The following is a 21,327-nucleotide window of genomic DNA, read 5'->3' as shown; positions in this document are numbered from 1 at the left end:
CTTTGGGGTTTATATTTTGTCCCTGGTGAGTGGAGTTCTCTCTGCTTCCTGGCTGCCATTTCCTGAGCTGCTTTCCTCCACCAAGCCCTTCCGCCATGATGTTCTGCCTCTCCTCAGGCCTAGAACAAGAGAGTCAGGTGACTATGGGCTGCATCTGATTAAACCTTGAGCAACAAATAAATGTTTTCCTTCTCTCAAATTGTTCTTGTCAGATCATTAAGTCACGACAATGAAAAGGCCACCTAAAATCAAAGGTTAAAATAATTATCCTAAGAAATGGTTAAATCAAGTGCTTTGTCTAACTGAAGAACAATTTCCCCAAATTCAACTACAAAAGAAGAGCATGGAACCATAGAACACAACCTTCAGGTTCAGGAGTAAGTTTCAATCTAATATACATATAATTGGAAACTCAGAAGAAAGGATGAAGTGGTAAAAATATATGTACTTGATGAAGTAATAGCTTAAAATTTTTCAAAAAGAATCAAACTCTTGATCCAGAGAACACCAAGAAGTTTTCTTAAAAAGCTGGACAGGTCATTGGTTAATTCAAGAGCAACAATAAAGACAAGAACTTGAAGAACTTAGAAGATGCCATGACTTTCAGAGGGGACCCTTCATCAGGATCATGAAGAATGGCCTGATTGACTGACCCCTTCAATCCTGCCCAGCAAGGACTGAGATGAACAACACCCCCATGTGCTGAGAACCTGTTTTCCTGGGTTCTTGCCATCCTGACTGCTGTTTGGGGGTTGGTTGGTTCAGCTGACCAAGGGGCCCCCTGCCTCTGGATGACATCAGGGCACTATAGTGTGGTATCCTGTACACTTGTGGAGACATTTGTCCTCCTTTATCTGCTCAATCATTGCATATCATCCTCAGCACTGATGTTAAATTGACATTGTTCAGGGAAGCTCATTAAAATACTTTCTTCTGGCAACCCTAAAAGCTCCAGTTTGGAGTCACACATGCAGTGTGCAAATTACTTGTATAGGGCTCTTCAGGGTTGCCAGATCTGGGGTTGCTCTTGTCCTCAGGACGAAGTCAAACACCCAATCCTGGCTTTCCTGTTCTAGGCCCAGGCCAATGCTCTTATCCATCTGTCATTTTTGTCTTAAAATAGATCCCATTTCTCAATTAAGAAGCTACTAATTATAAGGTGCTTATTATGTGTCAAAATTAGTCTTTCTTCTGCTTTTCTGGAGTTGGGTAATGTTATGAAGCCTTCCCAGCACTTCATTGATCTGGGTCCTGTGACGATCCCCACTTCATAGAAAAGGAATATCAGCTGAGGCCTGCTGGTGTCCAAAGCCAAAAACCACAGAAGTTGAATTAACTCCAGATTTGCTGAGTCTCTGAACCAGGAATGCAAGCTGTGCTTAACTCTGCCCCACCTCGCTGACCTCACTGTTCTGTGCATGAGCAATCTCAAGGAAAGCGGGGCCTTCAGCTTTAAAATCTGGGGAACTGCAACAGCATTTTTTCCTAGGTCTGGACTTTCAAGATGCTGAGTGTAGTTCAGTGTTTCTCAAACTGTATTCCATACAAATTACTTGGGGGGTGTGTTTAAAGGTACCTGCAGGGGCAGCAGATCTGGGCAAGAACCTCGGGTTCTGCAGTTCGCCAGCTCCCAGCTGCTGCTGATGGTAGGTCCATGGACACAGTGCTCCATCAAGGAAGTAGCCATGGCTCTCTTCTAAAAACCTTTCAGTTGGATTAGACTCAATAAAATAATTCACAAATGCAAGTATTTATATGCCGAGTCCTCCAGCAATTCCCAAGACACAAAAATGGAAAAACTTGCCCTTAAGAAGTTCAATCAATGACTTCTGAACAGACAGAAGGAATGGGACCAGGTTCAGGCATCTTAGATGAGGGGTTGAGTTTGGTCTTGCAAAACACTGACTAGAGAATGAGAGAGAGGGGAAGAGAGAACAAAAGACAGAGAACCCAGGAGATCAACAAGATTAAGATTTGGGCAAACAGGGAAGGGGCTGTTGAATGATGAAGATTCAATAGACATTTACTGATAATTGTCCTTATGAATAGAGCTGCACAGGACCAACAGAAGAGGGGCCTGGGGTGTGGTGTGGAGCAAGCTCCCAGGGCCAAGAAAACTGATGCTGCTGAGAACTCCCCCTCCCCAGGACACTAGCAGTGTCCCCAGATTGTGGGAATGTGACAACCCTCAAGGTAGAAAGTGCATGGAGTAAGAAAGCAGCCACATGGTTTTGCACCACCAGAGATCTCCTCTTCTTGTCCGCAGTGTGGAAGCTGCACAGGCCTGAGGTCTGAGTGCAGAGCTGCCTCATCCTGCTGCCGCCCAGGGGCCTTACCTAAACATCTCCTCTGAAAGCACCACTGACTACCCACCAGCCTGGAGTGGCCTGCCCTCTTCTTGGCTCTGCACTTGGCCTCTACTTACAGAGAGGGTTCTCAATAGAGGCAGGGAGTTTATGCAACAATGTTTTGCATGTATTTTCTTAATGTCATTTATCTGATAAGCAAGTTGGGTGGCCAGAGGTAACTCATCAAAGCCTGGCCATCCAGGTCCAGAGCTACCCTCCTGAGAGAATGGCATGAAGGAAGAAATGAGCAATGGGCAGGGGAGGGGGGATGTCCAGGAAGCCTTGGGGTTTCCAAGGTCAAGGGCATTTAAGGCAAAGGATCTCCTACAGCTTCATTTGTCCTCCAACACCAAGGAATTGGGAGAATTGGATTTTACTGAGGATCAGAAAGCCAGAGAACCCAGAAGACCAACAAGATTAAGATTTGGGCAAACAGGGAAGGAGGTAACTCCTGAACCTTGTGGGTTCAGCTATGGCCTGGAAACACCTACAACAGTAACAGCATTCTGACTGGTAAATTTCCTTAGAAACTATTTATTACATATGTTTTCAGACAGTAAAAATTGCCAAATTAAGAATAATCCCCCCCTTCTCTGTGACCTCTACCCCTCCCAGTTTATCCACACAGGAGTTTCCAAGTCCTGATGTGAGACGGGCCTCTGCTTATGGGACAGGGCATGTCAGCCTCACTACCCTCCGCGGGTCTCTGCCCTTTGTCTTGGTACCAACTGGACCACTTCCTGGAAGAGGGTGACATTCTGTTGTTCACACTGCATTTGATTTTTACCCTGAGCAGTGGGGCATTGCCGTGGGTTTTTCTGCCACCAGTACTCCACACACTGCATTCCCCTTTACTAAGAGGCTGTGAGCTGTACAATAATCCATATGCTAAATCCCACCTCTGAGTTATTAACTTTCATGAACACCATCTCCAACAAGGTCCTTCAAGATAATCTGCCTTTGGAACAAAATCCCTGAGCTCCCAGCTGAGTGAGGGTCTTGTGCTGGGTCTGAAGCTCACTTAGCAATGACTCTTGGGCTGGCTCCAGGTACCTTCTTTGTCCTGGCATCTCTCTGTCGTGATTTCCTCTAATCACCAGGCAAAAGATGAGGAGATTCTCTTTGAGCAAAATAAAAACACACGTATTCTTAAGCAAATGTACTGGTCTTTGTGTTTCCACTGAGTAGGTTTTTGTTGGTCTCTTATCAATACAACATCTGGCCTCACACCTGGCCTCAGCTTGCACCACCCAGCTCTCCCTTTCCCGGCTGTCCATCACGCAGGACATGGAGGCCTTCCCAGGGCCCCAGAGGGGGTGCGGGGGAGGCACTGCTGGCTGCCCACCTCCAGGCCCTCCAGGGTCTCCTCCTGGCATAGCTGGTGTCCTTCATTCAAGGACACAGCCTTGTTCTAGAAACTGCCCATCTCTCTTCTCCCTTCAGGACCAGGGACCACAAGGGCCTCCTACTCTCACTAGCCACGAGTACCTCACAGTCACCTCTTGGTTCCAGTCACCCTGGCAACACCATTGTGAATTGTCCAGTCATCAAATGTCCTTCCAGTGAGCTGCTTCCTGTGGCTACCCTAACTGACACAGGCAACTGTGTTTATCGTTTTTAAAATATTAATCGCAAACTTTTGTTTCACCTTCACCTGATCCTGGTGGCCATTTTTGCTGAATCTGGGTCCACATTCCACATGTTCCTTGAACAACTCTGGCTGCAATGAAATGTAGCCATCGCAGGACAAGTGGTTTCTGTTGTTAGGAGCAAGTGCTGTCCTAGAGCTGCCATTTAGCTCAAGAAGAGCGAGGGGACCTGGACTCTACAAAGCCATCACCTGCCTTCTAACTGGAAACACTGATTCAAATAAAAAAATAAAGCTCCTTTATTTTACCTTAGTTGCTCATTTTGGGGAATAAGTCAACATGATCTCTGAGGTTGGAAAACCTCATAATTGCAAATGCGAGGGGATAATTAGGACTATCAGAGTTGAATAGGCATTAACTGGAGACCTACACTTCTTCAGATTGGCATGTCCCCCTGGAGGGATCCCTTCCTGAGAACCAGCAGGGGGCGCTCCCAGCTCTGTTCATGTCAGCAGCCCTGCAAATGGCTGAGGGCCCTGAGGGCATAGCTGGGTCTGCTGGGTCTGCTGGTTAGGAGGAAGCAATAAGAAGAAGTCCCCCTCCTGTGTGCCACAGGGCCACACTTGTGACTACAAAGCTTACATTAGATCTTGAAAGAGGAGCAAAGGTATTTTCAGGGAAGTTGTGGGAATAATCAAGAGGGTGGCCTGCTCCCAGGTACCATGCGGCCAGAGTCAGCTTCTCCCTGGATGTCCCCACGCATACAGAAATGACCACAGTCACCTTGTGAGTTTGAGTGAACCTTTCCATTATCGCATATGCCGTCTTCTGATTCTGAGCTTTCATGTCTCAAGCAGAAATAATGATGAAGACACACACCAAAGCTGATTTATTTTCATTTTAACCCATGAAGTATTAAGGTTTTGGGTCTGTGAATTAACAAAATTCCATTAAAATAAAATATATTGGAAATTATACTCTAGAGCTTACATATATTGCTACATTGTTGTTATACTATTATTATCTTCTAATATTTACACAATTACATTGCTATATATAACATGATATAGTATATAATTATACACTGTACATTATTTTTAAGGAGTTTTACATCTGAGACAATGGGATAAATGGGTTTTAACTGAATAAGAGAGAATACTTTTCACTAAGGTGGGTTCTAAACCCTCCTTGGTTAACAGCTGGAAGATTTTCGGCTACATCTTCCAGGAAGTCAAGGATGCATCTGGATATTTGCCCAGAGATGACCACATATTGCCTGATAATAGTTTCATGGAAGGGAACAAAGAAGCCAGATGTCCATTTCTTCTGAGGACTGAACTCCACGTCACAGATCAACATCTTCTCAAAGAAGGTCTCCTGACACAGGCGAGATCCCACTTGTTCCAAACACAGGTCCCTTGCTGAGCAGCAATCCCTGAAATCCTCCTTTACCATCTTCAAGGATTAAGGTATTTCTTGATCCAAATATTTTCAGGATAGTGTTTCTCATTTTAAAAAGCCTACTTCCCTTCTTTGGTTGGTAAACAACCCAGCTTTCCTCATGCCCTGAGATTCCAATCTGCCTCTGGTTCATGGACAAGTGTAGAGGTGTCCCCTGTATTACACCCTTTTCACTGAGAAGTGCTGTGTCTTCTAGTTGCCACCGAAGTGGCAGTTTGAGGAAAGGGAAAATACTTATCGAATGAGTTAAGTCTGTCACATTTAATTAGAATTTACTTCTTCATTCTCACCGATCATCTTGTAAGATAGTTATAGCATACTTTTTATAAACAAAGAAAAGTTAGGAGAAGATAAGCAACCTGCCCAGAGGCCCACAGACCAGTCGGGATCAGACTTCCTTGACTTCCTCATAATGCACCCAGCCCGAGTCCCCTAAGGGAGGAAGCTCAGGGCAATGGAGATCTCAGTGTGGACAAAGGACCAAAGTTGAGGAATCTGTGTAAACTAAAATGCAGGTAAGAGAAATGTAAGCAGATAAAGTCAAAAGGATGCTCGAGAAACAGACTTGACCAAGAGGAGAGAAACTGCTGTAGGAAAAAGCTGCTGACGAGGACTTAAAAAATACCTTGTTATTAATATTTGTACAACTTTATGGGGTAGATAAATGTGAGAATTCCATATAGGTATATAGTGTGTACTGACAAACCAGGGTGATTGGCATTTCCATGTCCTCAATAGGACTTCGTGTTTGAAGGTTTCCAACTCCTATCTTCTAGTTATTCCTAAAGACTCTAAAGGTCACCATCAGCTATTCTGTAGAATACTGGAATCCACAGCATCCCTGTACCTGTGTCATACCCTGCCCACTCCCAGCCTCCCCCTCCACCCTTCCAGCCTCTAGAATCACTACTACACATCCAGGTTGACCTGTATGAACAACATACGACAGAGACAAAACATGGAGTTTGTCTTTGTGTGTCCAATTGGCTTTGCTAACGTAAGGAGGATTGAGCTTTGGAGCTGACTATAAAGGATCAAGAAAAGTTCACCTATTGATCAACACTAGAAAGGAAACGGACATGTTCATATCACCTAACAATGTATCTTACTGGACTCCAGATTTGACTTAACAGCCTGAAACATTGTCCATACTAATCTGCAGCAGAGTCTTGCTAGACAGAGTTGGGGCTTTAACAACCATCTTTAGGTAATGCTGCTGTCCCTCAGCCTTGCCATAGAATGGGCCGAAGTGTCTCAATGTCAGTGTGTATTAACTTATTCTATGGGGACAAGAGTCTTTGACTCAATAATTCAGATGAAAGCATTTTGTAACTTCCGAAAATTTTTTAGCCTGTTATACTGTGGGTTTTGCAGCTGCAAAGAAGTCTATAATACTGTAAGATGTGGAATTCTTTGACACAGAGCACTGAAAAGAACTTAACGGCACATTTCCCATGTTTATAAAACTGATTTGGTGCCACAGATGGGAGGATTGGGAGTCCTGAGGACAGTGTAAAAACATTGCTCTGGTCTTCCTCAAAACTACATCAAGAGCAAAGGTAAATGCCACATGATTTTCATCTGAATTTTGTATAGCTTCTTTTATTAAAGACATGTGGGCTCAACAACTCCAGGTAGAATATTGCCTTTCTGGAAAACGGAAACACCTTCCTTAGCTGATTTTCAAAATCTTAGTTTTGGTCCACTTCATAACAATTAATTGGATTATTAAAAAAGTTGAGAAAACTCAGCAATGAATTGTATAAATCAAGGGTTCCAGAGAAAACATAAGGCACACACCAATTAAAGAAATTAAAAGGCAGATGAGTAAAGGGACCTTTTGCAAGGGTGGCGACAGGGTTGAAGCATGCCCTATGAGGCACTTTTGCTCCTCAAGACCAACAGTGGGGCTCCTTTCCCAACTGGGCTCCAAGGAGGAGCTGCAGGTAGGTGTGCTCATGGCTCACCATGTTCTCAGGTAACAGCCAGACTACAAATCCCGCACACCCCCGGCAGCTACAGAGATAAAGGCTAAATGAGGGAATATCCCTCTCACTTCCTGTGGGGCTTCCTCAGAGGCTGCCTTTCCAAGGTCCCAGCCTGAAGCAAAATGATAGGTAGATTTGTGGACATACTCTCCAGTGTGCAGTGTTGTAGGTAAGGAGGGATGGAGAGGAGTTACATGTCTCTGTAAAGTCAGATAAAAGAGAAAGTGTGAATGCATGTATACATTAATTCATTTGTAAATGTATATTTGAGCATTTTAATATAAATATATAAAGAAATACATTTATAACATTATAAATGTATGTATTAGATATAATTAAGGTAGAATATATATGCATTTATTCTTAAAAGACACTAAATATCTGATATCAGATTGGATCTTGAAAGTTAGCAGCATATTTCTGTTTTGGCAATGTTTTGAAGATATGTAGAGGGATGTTAATCCTCACGTGGAAGTTCTGCTATTAATTCTGCAGCAGGTAAGAGAGTTAGAAGGTATCATATCTACATTTAGAAACCAACTTTTTCTATTAGTACATTTAATTTAATGGATTGAGAGTCATGCACATAGAAAAAAATAAAGTTTCTCTTACCCTTTATTCCAAGCAGTGGTCAAGAAATTTTAGAATCTCCTGTTCATTTCTCTAGTGAAGCTGAGTAGAGCCACATGAATTTAGCTGACTGGCACTACTTTGGGGGTCAACATTTGTAGATTATGTGAAGAAGGACAGATAAATTTTTGATGCATTTCAAGTTAATTTTTGAATACAATGTATGAGCCCACCTTTAATTCTTCACAGGTGACTCTCCAGCTTTTTCGTGCAGTACTTCCTTGTTAGGGGCTCTCTCTGTAGCCTGGTAATGTCATTTGAACTTAGAGTGTGTGTTGTCTCTGGATTTCTTCTTTTTGAAGTTGATTTTGGTTATTTGGAGTCTTGCCACAGTCTGGCTGGGCACAAATCACCAGCCACTGAAGCAGGAACAAACTTTATTTCTGAACTTCACCAGCACACTCCACGCATGCTCTCCCTGGGAACTCTCCAGAATGCCACACCGCTCCTCCAGGAACCAACAGCTGGAAATCCCTCCTCCAGAACTTCCCCAACCAATGGGAACTCTCCGGGAATCCCCAGGAGAACTCCAAAGTAGCTCAAGAACTCCTAAGTAGCAGGCTGAGGTGGACAGTAGAGGTCTAATATACAACCGAATCAATCCAGCATCATCTTAATGGCTTACCTCTCAACCAATACTATTGGCAAAATGCCAGGGGCCATTCCGACTCAGCTGTGGTTCTCAGCAGAGTCTGTTGCATAAATGATTTTATAATTATTTCCATTTCTATGAATAACATCTCTGGAATTTTAATGGAAACTATGTTGAATTTGTAGATTGAATTGGCAGTATGGATATTTTAATATTAGTTATTCCAATCCATGACCAGGACCTATCTTTCCATTTATTTTTGTCTTGCTCAATTTTTTTTCATTAATCTCATAGTTTTAAATGTACAAATATTCCATTTCCTGGTTGAATTTATTTCTAAGAATTTCATTATTATTGATGTTTTTGTAAATGGATTCTTTTCTTAATTATGTTTGGTAGTTTGCTCTTAGTATATATGAGCACATACAAGCACAACTGATTTTTATTATGTTAATTTTGAATGCTGCTACTTTACTGAGTTTATTTATAACTTCTACCCCCTCATTGTGTGTATGTGGGGCCTTTAAATTTCTCTCTATATAAGATTGCGTCATCTGCAAACAGAAACACTTTCTTCCTTTTTAATCTGAATGCCTTTTTTTTTTTTTTCTTGGCTTACCTAATAGTTCTGGCTGGGATTTCCAGGACATTCTAAATTCTGTAACTGGGGCTGATTTTGCCCTGCACAGTGTCTGCCATTCCTGGAGACACAACAATGATTGTCTGATTGAGAGCATGTTAAGACCATCTGGGTGCTGCTACCTATCCATCCTGCAGCTCTGGTGACCAGAGACCACGTGAGCATTTGAGCAGACCCATCGATCCTTATTCTTCTTGTTAAATCACCGATTAACTACACGCTTTGGGATTTTCAGTTGCAATATAGTAAAATGAAAGTATAAACCAAATACATTGCACTGTAGGCTGCTGTGTACTAAGACCCTCACTAAGAGGCATAGTATTTTAAAAAAGAAAAATATCAGATAAACAAAAATTATAAAAAACTGAAATAAGCTAGGCGTGGTGGCACACACCTGTAATTCCAGTGGTCAGGAAGATTAAGCAGGAGGATCACAAGTTCAAAACCAGCCACAGTAACAGTGAAGAGCTAAGCAACTCAGTGAGACCCTGTCTCTAAATAAAATACAAATCAGGGCTAAGGATGGGCTCAGTGGTTTATGTCCCTGAATCCAATCCCTGGTACAAAACAAACAAATAAACAAACAAAAACATCTAAAATAGTCAATTGCAGTATTAATTAATATAGTAACTAAGCCAATTTTGACTATGCATACAAAGATAACCCTGAAAAAGGAGAGAAACAACTAATAGGATTTATTTATCCTTAGGAATAAATAACACAAATGATTGTTTCCTACAGGGGATAAAAATGTTTTCACAATACAATTAAACCGTCTTCCTTCCTGCTGGCAGCAATCATTTATGTTTCTCTCCCCTGACTGACATTTCCTTCCTTAGAAGCTCCTGTCTTTTAATAATGTTAATTTTCAGCAAAGATGAATCTTTTTATAGTAATGAATCAGTGTTTTTAAATGGCACCAAGATGGTTTACTTAACTATTTTTCCCCATTGATACTTCTATTTCCATTGTGTTAACAGAAGGGAAAATTAATATCTCTATCAGTTCCAGCTGCCAGAGGGTGAAATTTCTCCTGTCTCTAGCCAATACTATTTTAATATTTTTGATAATCCAGTGTCTTATAATAATTTATTCTGGAACACTGAAAAAAATCAATGTATAATTCATGTAATTCCTTAAAAAATAAAAGTAACTACATTATCACCATGATCCTGAGCTTTTAATACACTGTCCTATTAGAGAAGACCCTCCATGTGGTCTTGGGAGCTGGCCCTCAAAAGCAAAGCCAGAAAACCCTTAACCCCAGCCCCAGGGACACACTCCCCCACCAGGTGACCCACCTAGCTGAGATGCTCTGGAAGCCAGAAGACCATCTCATTGCAAATATTTAAAATCATCATCATCATCATCATCATCATCATCATCATCATCATCTTTGAAGAACTAAGCAACTCACAGACTCTTACCCAGGAATGTGAAACCCACTGAAACCAAGATCTAGGGCCCAGCAAAGATAGCAGTCGCAGAATCTTTCTAGAAAGCACACTTGTGGAAAGGAAGAAGATGGAAAAATATTCACCTTCAGATATCTTGGAAGTGGCCTTTAGAGCAACTACTAAATACTCACCCAGTCTTTCCACGTGTTCTTCAAAGCACATCTGAGACATTTCCTGGAAAGAACCTTCTATGATATTCAGTTTCTATTTTTGCTGCTGTTGCTTCATTAGTTATCTCAATAGCCACTTGATTGCTCTCCTTTCCACATAGTCAAGTGATCCTTCAGACACTCTGGGTGTCTCATCTGTCATCAGGTATTTTGTAAAATGATTGCTACTTTCCTCTCCTAGAGCTTCATAGACTGGACTTTATAAACACTTTCTCCAGTTCCAGGGCTTGGGACTCCAAAATAACAGAGCTGGCCTGGTGTGGTGGTACATACCTGGGAGGCTGAGGAGGGAGGATCACAAGTTCAAGGCCAGCCTCAGGAACTTGGTGAGGCCTAAAAAACTTAGTGAGACCTTGTCTCTAAGTAAAATATATAAAGAGATAAGGATGTGACTCAGTCATAAAGCACCCCTGGGGTCATTTCTGATTAAAAAAAAAAAAAACAAGGAGCTGAGAGAAGGCCTCAGGTCCTCTTGGGAGAATGAACATCAGCTAGTTCCCCTGAGGCAGGCAACTTGATGTTACCTGAGGTTCACCTGGGGCCTGGGCTACAGAGACAGCTCCTTCATGGCTCCTGCATCTGTCACCTTGGAAGCCATCGTGTGCTTACTCTCTTTCTCCTGGGGGTCCTGGCTGTTGTTGGGACACACTCAAAGGAAGCCTCCTTTAGATTTCTGCCCTGGAGCAGATCCTCAGAGATGCCTCCTCCTCCTGGCTATGTGCAAGGGCAGGCTTCTATGGCATATACCCTCACCCTGTTGGTAATCAATGGATGTATGTAAAGCAATGCCTGGAATTATTTAACCCACGGTACCCATGCCATAGAGTATGGCAAAGGACCACTATTATCCTAAGCCCTTTGTACACAGTCCTGTTAGATAAGACCCTCCTTGTGGATCCTGCATGTTCCTATCAAGAACAAACCCTTAACCCCAGCCCCAGGGCCCTCCTCCCTGCACCAGGTGATACACAAGTACAAGAATTTGGTTGTGATTATGGAGGCAGAGGGAGCTACTGACTTTGTGGAAAAACTGGAGGAGCCTGCTTGATTAAACTTTTAGGAAAACTTCTCTTAGGTGCCAGGCTCCGAGTTCTGCAATGGCTGGGGTTGTGGGAACCTCGGAAGAGGGCAGAGAAGCCTGCAAAAGCCCTGAGCAGCTTCCTTGGCAGCACCCAGCTGGCTCCTGGGACTCCAGCCCATGTGCAAGTTTTCTTTTGACTGAGTGGCACAAGATTGGAGAAACTGTGAATTCACCTTGTAAATCAGGATACTTCTGAGTGTGTGTGTGTGTGTGTGCGTGTGTGTGTGTGTGATGAAATCGAGAGGCTTGAGAAAGTCAGACCTGTGTTGTTGCTGTTATCTAGACTGCCTGCTGGTAAAAGTCCAGTTGGCATGGAGGACATGTGGTGACCCACTAGCTCACTGGACACTCGCGGCTGCACTGAAGCTGGCCCTCAACAGGCACTGACTTGGGTTAATGTAGAGCTCCAGCCCAGCAGCTGAGTCCCCTCCCTGCTCTCCCAGGGATTGCGTTTGCTTCCTGCCCACTGAGTCATCCTGCCCAACAAGAAACCACACTTAATATCAAGACAAAGGCAGCAGCAATCAGACAAGCGCACACGTTTGACCAACTTGGTTAGTGACCCCTCATGAACACTCCCTGAGCTGTCTCCACTTCAACAACAGAAACGGTAAGCAGAAAGTTGACTACAAGGTGTAAATCTAGAAAAACTGTAGTCATTTGATCCTGAGGGTCAAAGGATGGGACTCCCTGGGTATCCCACGGGGCTCCTGGGGAGTTGGACACAAGCAGAGCTGACTATGCGTGCCCAAGGGAGGTGGCCCCCTGGCACTGGGCAAGGTAGCAACCTGTGTAATGGATGTTAACTTTCAACCGAGTCTTATTCCCTGATGATTTGGGGCAGAAAGTCAAGATGACAACAGCATTTCCAGAGACTGTTGGTTTAGAGATCCTTTCAAGTTGTGTTCCCCTGCCACATCTGTAACTCTTGAGTTATTTTCTGAACTCTGAACAAAGACAACCTCTGCCCCACGTTAGTTATCTTCTGGAATGCAAGGGAATCTTCTTTTCCTCTTCACTCAATTAATTTAGCTTAGAACATTTATATTTTAATTGAAGTGGTGGTTTTCATAAATATTCATCCATTACAAATAAGTCTCCAGGTTCAACAGGCCATGGGCCAGGAAAAAGGAACATGAATGTGTTCTCCTCCCTGAAGCAACTTCACACTTGTAAATGCATAAGGAGGCGTCCACACTTATTTAAATTCAGGAAGAATTTACCTACAGCCAGAGGTGTGAGATGTGTGGATAGGACCCAAGTGTATAGAAGAGAGCAGAGCTTGTCTATGTTCACCTTTTTTATGTGTCTACCCATCTGTATGTGGGCTACCCATAAATATATCCATGCCTGGCTTGTCTATTATCCCCAAGGTGATCAACTCTCATTTAAAGAGCTTTAGATACATAGTCATAACTGCAGTGCCAGATAAAGTCAAGGCAGAGTGTTGAGGGAGGGAGAAGAGAAGGCTTCCTAAGTCAGTAGGATTCAATGTAACTTCTCTTGTGGTTGACACAATCATGGCTCTCTCTCTGAATATATTCTTTGTGTCAGTCAGAATAAGCAAGGCTTTGCTGCAGCAACTAATATGTTTCAAGTATCAGTGTTTATTTATTACTCATCTGTATGTCCACTGGGAGAGGGTTGTAACTTCACTCACATCTTTGTCACTTGGGGCCATGCTGACTCTGGGACCTTCTTCATAGAAGTGACACATGTTAGTCAAACTCCTTTACCCCGACCAAAGCAGGCCGTGGGCTCACTCACTGCTGGGTTCAGAAAGTCTAGGGTTCATTAGTCCCTTGCAGTTAGTAGTAAGGCAAGGAGGAGAGCATGTGCTCATGAACATTGTGGGGCCTTTGACATGGGCATTGTCTGTTTTTTTTCTTTTTTTTTTTTTTTTGGTAAGAGTTGCCCATAGAGGTGGACAATGTACTATATTTACTTTACTGATTAAAGTAAAGTAAAAGATTGTAACATAAATTTTCATTGTCTATTTTTAAAAAAGCACACATATTTTCATGCATTTCATAGAAAACTCAGTGAAATATAGACTCAGAAAGAAATGACATTACCAGCCCCATAGCTGGTGAGCAGGAGGTGAAGATGCACTCCCCTGACTCCAGTGCCCAGCAGAGCATTGAATACAGAAATTAAGCTATGTTCAAAGAAAGAAGAAAAAGATGTCAGTGGACACGTGAATGACCAACTGAGATGCATCCTGCTACAAAACATTCTGCACATCTAATTTTAAAGGAGTCCTTGCTTCATTCTGGAATGCGCCATCCAAGTTGATAGCTTCATTTTCTAAAAATCCATGATAGGGTAGGAAGGGGCTCCTTTTTCCCTTTGACTCTCCTGGGATCAGCTGCCTGTTTGGCTGACTCTGGGGCCTCTGTAGACAACCAGAGAGGAGAGGTAACAGAGTAAAAGCAGGTTGTCCCTATGGCCTTCCTATACCGGTCCTGGGCAAGGGCAGGGAGAAGTTTTGAGCGCCTCTTTCTTGCCCTCTCCAGCCACGTGGTCCCCACTGAAGCCATCCCAGCTTCTTCTCCATCCCAGAAGACAATCCACAGTCACCGGAACAGGAAAATTGAGCTGAACAAATTTCATTAACCTATCAGAGGGGCTGGCATGGGGGAGAGTGAGTTGTAACACTGTTCATGATCAGGAGAGGCCAAGTCTCTTCCTCAGTCTGATCAGAAACTGAAAAAGAAAAAAAAAAAAACCCCACAGGACCTGAGCAGTAGCTCAGAGAGAAACCTGAATTTAATTGATGTCACTAGATTGAAAGGTGCAGTGACGTGTCAAACAGCACAGGGATTTCTGCACAGTCAGATCTTCTTGGCCTAGATACCAATATAAAATCAGCATAATTTACTGATGAATTCTAATCACTTAATTTTTTCCAATAGGTGATGCACATCCCTACTCTGAGCTCCCAGGGAGAACAAAAGAGTCCCTAAAATATAGGGGAACTTCAGGGATGGAGAACTTAATTAAAGCAGGGCAATCAAGACAAGGATATTGAACACTTTGTAGAAAAATTTTGCAAATTCCAGGTATGAGCACTGCAGTGCTGACGAATGAAGCCTGCCCCATGCGGCTTTAGGAATCAACAGATAAGGCTTTTTGCAGCCTGGGTACTGCATTCGGGGGGATGGCCATTCCGGGGGTGGCCACAGAGCTTTCTCCTCTGCCCACTGAGCAATACAGATAAAACCGTCTTGCTTCCTTGTCATCTAAATGACGGCTATTTTGATAAAATAGCGTAGAAGACAGCCATGTGGTTAATAAATTGTAAATTCATCACATTATACTTCTATCTGCTGTTAGTAATCCTAGCATTTCAATCAGTAGCCAAATATGAAAGTCCAAATGCCCTTTCCTATTGGCTGATGAGAATATAACAATTTATTTAAAGAGACAGAGGGAGATGGGCAAGAGGGATGAGACAGTACCAGCAAGGAATTGAGAAACCGTGCCACCTAAAAAAGTCACTCCCACTATCCCCCTGTCAAACAGGCCATGGGCACCCTTGACATGCACTGTATCAGCTAGCTGTTGTCCTGATGATGCTGTATGACAAACACCCCCCCCAGTGTATTCACTTTAATCAATGGCCATTTATTATTATGCATAATTATATGTTATTCTTCAGTTTATTATTATTCATAGTCTCCAGGCTAAAAATCATCTGGGACTAGTTCAGTGGGCTTTTTGTTTGTTTTAGTTATTTTTTTTTTTTTTTTTTAGTTTTGTCTGGGACTCCTGTAGGGATGGGTCATGGGCTCCCAAACTCCTAGAGAGATGTGTTTCCCCTCTTAAGGTGTGCCCCTTCTTTAGAGCATGGGGTGCACTTCCTCTAAGGCTTGATCACCTACTCCAGTGGTGCCCCTTTACATTGGTTTGGGGTTTCCAATCTATAATGATGGTGTCACCCTTGAAGAAATGCGGTTTCTCTAGGGGATGGGGGCACTGCTCCTTCATGAAGGATGGGGTCCAAGGGGGTTCCCCTCTTCTAGGGGATGCTTTGCCCCTCATTTAGAAATGGTGACCCTTTCTGGAGAGGGCCTCCTCTAGTAGGGAATGGGGGCTCCCATCCTCTGATAACACTTGGATCCTTCTGTCATAAAAAGATCGGGTGTTTCTCTCTAGGGAGTGGGTCACCCTAAAGAGGGGTACCTTCCACTATGGACTGAGTACTAATATAGAGGGGTGCCGGTTTCCAAGAAAAGTGGTGCCCCTCCACTAGAAATTAGGTTCTCCTCTCAAGGGGTGCACCTTCTGTAGGAAAAGGGGCTCCCCTTCTCGGGGGTCACCCCTCCTCTATGGAAATGGAACCAGGTGCCCCTGATCCTGTGAAGGATGGGGATCCCCCTCTCAGGGGTGGCCTCTCCTCTAGGGGGTGGGGCCAGACACCCCTCTTCCCATGAGAAATAGGGCTCCCCACTTGGGGGTTGCCCCTCCTCTAGGTGGATGGGCCCTGGAGACCTTCCTCCCGCAAGGGATGGGTTCCCTCTCTCTGGTGTTGCCCCTCTTTTACTGGATGGCTGCTGCTCTTCTATTGTCAGTGTCCCCCCATTTTTGGAAGCCTTTTCTCTAGAGATGGTTTTTCTATTGCCCGGGGTGCCCCTTCTCTAAGGGATTCCAGCACCCATCCTTTTCTAGAGATGTGGTACATCTTTTGGGGTGTTCTGCCTTGTGGGATTTAGGCACCCCTTCTCTAGCAATGTGGTCTCCTTCTCGGGGTGACCCACCTCGAGGGGATGGGGGCCTGTGCCCTGCCTCATTGAGGGATGGGCCAAGTTCTCGGGGTGCCCTTCTTCTAGATATGGTTATGTCTGGAATCCTGGAAGGATGGGGGCCCTCTCACAGGTTGCCCCTCCTCTAGAGGCCTGGGACCTCCCCTCCTTCTGTGAGGGATGGGGTCCCCCTCTCGGGGGTTGCCCCTCCTCTAGGCTCCCATCTGTAGCGTGTATTTGCTGGTGAGACTGGCTCTTTCCTTCCTGAACAAGCTAGCCCCCAGAGCCTTTTTATCCTGCTAGAGTCAGGAGTTTAACAATCAAATGAGAAGCCTGCAAAGCCTTTGAGGCTAGACTCAGAGGCGGTTCTTTGGCAGGTCCACCTCACTGTCCAGTGCCGGGCAGAGACCACCTAGGGTTCAAGTGCTGAGGGTGGTGTTCATCATTCCTGGGCTTCCAGGCCTGGGGCAAGGAGGCCCAGTGGGGGCTGCCCTGCAGGCTTCAGCCACCATGGAAAGGACAGAGGTCTTCATGTACCAGGTGCAGGCACTGCTCGGTGGAAGGGGCAGGAACAAGGGTGTGTGGCACGGTACTGGGTCCTCTGCTCTACCTGACACTCCACCTGCCCCAGGACTCTCTCTACGTCCTTTGGTGCACCTGCTTCTCATTATTGACCCAAGCCACAGCGGGAAAGTAGCTCTCTAAGACACCTTCCTCCTACCCTAGCACTGAGCTCCGCTCCCTCTGCTGCAGGGTCCCAGCCCCGCTTCTGCCTCCCTAGGTACCCTGCCTCTCCCTGCTGTTGAGCTGCAGCTCTTGGATTTATCCTCCAACCGGGTGTAAGCTGAATGGAACGTGGGCTCCTGCTGGGGGTTACTCGCTGAATCCCATGGAGCCTGGCACACAGTGGACATTTAGTAGAGTGTTGGCGCGTTCTATACAGAATTTCACTAGATCTTTGAAATAAATTTAAGCCTGATTTTGTAACAAGCCTGAGTTCAGTTTCCCACTAGAGCCTCAACATAATCATCTACTTTTTCCTCCAGAGTAACACCATATTTGACTTACATGAATTTTGCTAAGAGCATCCTGTGTGTCAGGTACAAAAATCCCCTCTCCAGACGTACAAAAGGAAAGTGTAGAGCAGACAAGAAAACGAGCCATAATAAGGTAGAGTTTTTCAGCTGCATAATTGGTTTTCCAAACATACACATATTTTATGTCTCCTTGAATTAAATCATTCATGGGAAATACATTGCTGTTAAATAAAATAGTAGATGGCGACAATCAGTAGACGCATAATGATTTTCTCTTCCACATTTGGTTAGGACTAAAGTTGGCTAATAACTTGGTGCCAAGGTAAGCAAGCACTATCATTGGGAAGAGGAACTCACTCGTGCAGGCTGAGGAAGGTCAAGACTGAGAACCCAGGGCGCAGCTGCTTCTGCAGGCCAGCCTCAGTCCCTGCGCCCGAGCTGGGAGCTGCTGCTCTGCCTCAACAGAGCCTTCAGTCCTGCCAGGGAGACATGAGCTCTGGAGCAGATCATATGTGCATAAGAGCATATGTACACACACTCTCCTTGCCCTGAGTATTGCCCAGGGGTGAGCTCACAGTGTCCTAGGGTCAGGAAGCTAATGAGTTCTTAAGCTCAGCTAAACGTTACTACATGGGAAGGTAAAGTGAATGCAGATGTTCTCAATTAGAGGAGATGTCAGAAGTCTAGATATGGGATCTGTTCCCATTTAAATTAGCATGGTATGTCACTGCAGGTCCTTGTTCCCATGTTCTTCTTGAAATTGACCTGCCACTAAAATAACAGTTTTAGTCTGCACTGGCCTCGACCATTGTTGGAGTGAGTTTGGGATGCTCTGACTTTTAGAGAACAGAAATTCATTCCACACAGTTCTGGAGCCTGGAAATCTGAGATCAGGTACCAGCCTGGTCAGCTGACCATGAGGAGCTCCTCTGGGTTCAGGGTGCTGGCCTCTTGAATCTTTGCATCTTGGAAAGAGAGCAAGCTGGCCATCTGCTTCCTCTTGTGAATCATCTTAATCTCTTTCATGAAGCCTCCACCCTCCTGTCCAAGGATTTCTCCGAAGCTCATCTAAATGGCATCATATGGGCATTCGGCTTTCGATATTTAAACCTTGGGGAGCCACACACATTCAGCCCATTATAGCTATGGTTCTCTGTCCTTCAAGCACTAAGCCACGTGTTACTGTGGAAGGTTCTATGGATATGATCAACATCTTAGGAAAATTGCCCTTAATGTCTTAGGGCCCAGCCCAATGGTTGAAAGACCTTAAAAGCAAGACTTAGGTTCCCCCACAAAAGATGAAATTCTGTGTGTGGACTAGAGCTTCACTTATACCCTAGAGTTTCCAGCCTGCCCTTCCCAACAGCCTGCTTTACAGATTTTGGACTTACCTTGCTGGTATCCATAATAGTGTAAATAAGCTTCTTGCAATTTATAATCTGTCTAACTATCAATCAATCATCCCACCAATTGGTTCTTCTTTCTGATGGGTGGCATCCTTCTGGACCCAGCTCTGTGTCATGACAGAGGCAAGGCACAGCCTGAGGTAGTGGCCCAAAGTCAGTGCTGAGTGACCACTCACTGCTGGGTCTCCAGAGGGTGTCTGCTTGCTGTTTTACCATGGGTCCCCCAGCACATTGTGTCCCATCTCCACCCTGAGGACCCCTCCCTCTAATGAACTATTGCTGTGTCTTATCCCCAGAGACGTGATCTAGCTGGATACAGAAAGATCTTGTTCCACCTCCCTGTGGCTTATCGGGCAGAGCTGCAGGGATCAGGCAAGAATTGCCCCTCAAGAAAGGTGGACCACTGGGAAACAGACCACTGGGAAATGCCAGTGTGGTTTCATATCTCTCTCAAGTTGGACTGGGGGCCACCCTATCAGAATCGTGAAGTATCCACACATGCTATGTTTAGAATACTGACCACTCTGCCATTAAACCCATCGTGTTACAAATGCAGACTGTTTGTTAATGCATCACAATATTTAAAAGAGCTGAAGGGAGGTTTTTGAGAAAGTGGGTAAAATGAGATGCCACCCAGCAATGATGGGCTGTGCTGTGACGTTGACTCACCTGTCTTCTGGGGCCACTCATGGCACCAGTTACAATTTCACTCCTAACACCACTCAGTGTATCTTACTTCGGAATCACCTGGAAAGTGGCGAGAGAGATGTGCCAGTGTCACACACCCATAAACACACACACACACACACACACACACACACACACAGACACACACACACACCCCTACATTACCAAGATGCTCAAAAAGCACATAGCAGCTAGATTCCAAGTAGGCAAGTAGGGTAGCTGAGCACACAGAGGGTATGAGGCATTCCAGAGCCCAGGACTCTGACTTGAAGGCCCTGTGGATTGATATGAGAGCAGGCCTTCCTCACTCTAGCAGACAGCCGAACCCAGAGAGTCCAACGTCCAGAATCAGAACTCACAACTCAAACTCATTTAGCTCCCCCTTAGCTGGGTACAGTGGTTCCCAAGACTAGCATGAAAACTGGTTAAGAAAGGGATTATCTACTCCCGTATCCCAGCATGCCTATATTTGAAGATCTTAAACACAGAGCCACATTTATTTTTCAGTACCTTTAGGAAAATATATACCAGGGTACACTATGGGATACGTGATTTTACTACTGACAAATGCACTGTGAACAGCTGCCTAGCAGGCTGTGCATCACCTCCACAAACCAGCAAGATCTCAGAAGAAAAGTGGACGCCTCATGACTTAAAGGAAGCTTCAATGTGGACCGTGCCAGCCACTGGCTACCCTTCCTGACCAGCCCTTGCAGCTGGAGCAGCTATGGAGAGTGATATCCTTAGTGCCAAATGTCTTCCCTTTGCACGTTCTCAGGCACAGGTCTCCTGTGGTTAAGAGAATGTGTTGTAAGGAGAGTAATGCCACTGGGGAAATGATGCTTCCTTCCCCTAAATGAGAATGCCAGGAGCACAATTCAGAATAAAATCGGCATGAATAGACCTGTTCATTTTAAGAATAAACTTATAGGGCTGGGGTTGTGGCTCAGCAGTAGAGCGCTTGCCTGTCACGTGTGAGGCACTGGGTTTGATCCTCAGTACCATGTAAAATAAATAAATAAATAAATAAGAGAAAGTTATTGTGGTCCTCCATATATATATATATATATATATATATATATATATATATTTTTTTTTTTTCTTTTAAGAACGAACATATAAATAAGCATGGGTCTCTTTCATGATGTCACCTTCCACACTACTCCTGATTCAGCCCTGGTGCGCTTCCTGTGAGGCAGCACTAAGAGGAGCACTTTACCTATGTCACTTCCCCCTCATAACCACCCACCCAAAGGGAAGAAAATGTTTTTGTTTTTTGTTTTTTTTAATTTTTATTATTGGTTGTTCAAAACATTACATAGCTCTTGACATATCATATTTCACACATTTGATTCAAGTGGGAAGGAAATGTTAAAAAGCCCCATCTTACAGATTGCTTCTGGAGCCCTGGAGAGCTCAGCTCTTCCCCTGCAGCACAGCCTAATTAGCCCTGTGGCTTCTGTGCCCAGGGTCTGGCCCTCAGAACGATTAGGAGC

Source organism: Ictidomys tridecemlineatus, chromosome 2 (assembly GCF_052094955.1).
Source record: "Ictidomys tridecemlineatus isolate mIctTri1 chromosome 2, mIctTri1.hap1, whole genome shotgun sequence".
Lineage (NCBI taxonomy): Eukaryota > Metazoa > Chordata > Mammalia > Rodentia > Sciuridae > Ictidomys > Ictidomys tridecemlineatus.
Note: the sequence above shows the minus strand (reverse complement) of the source record.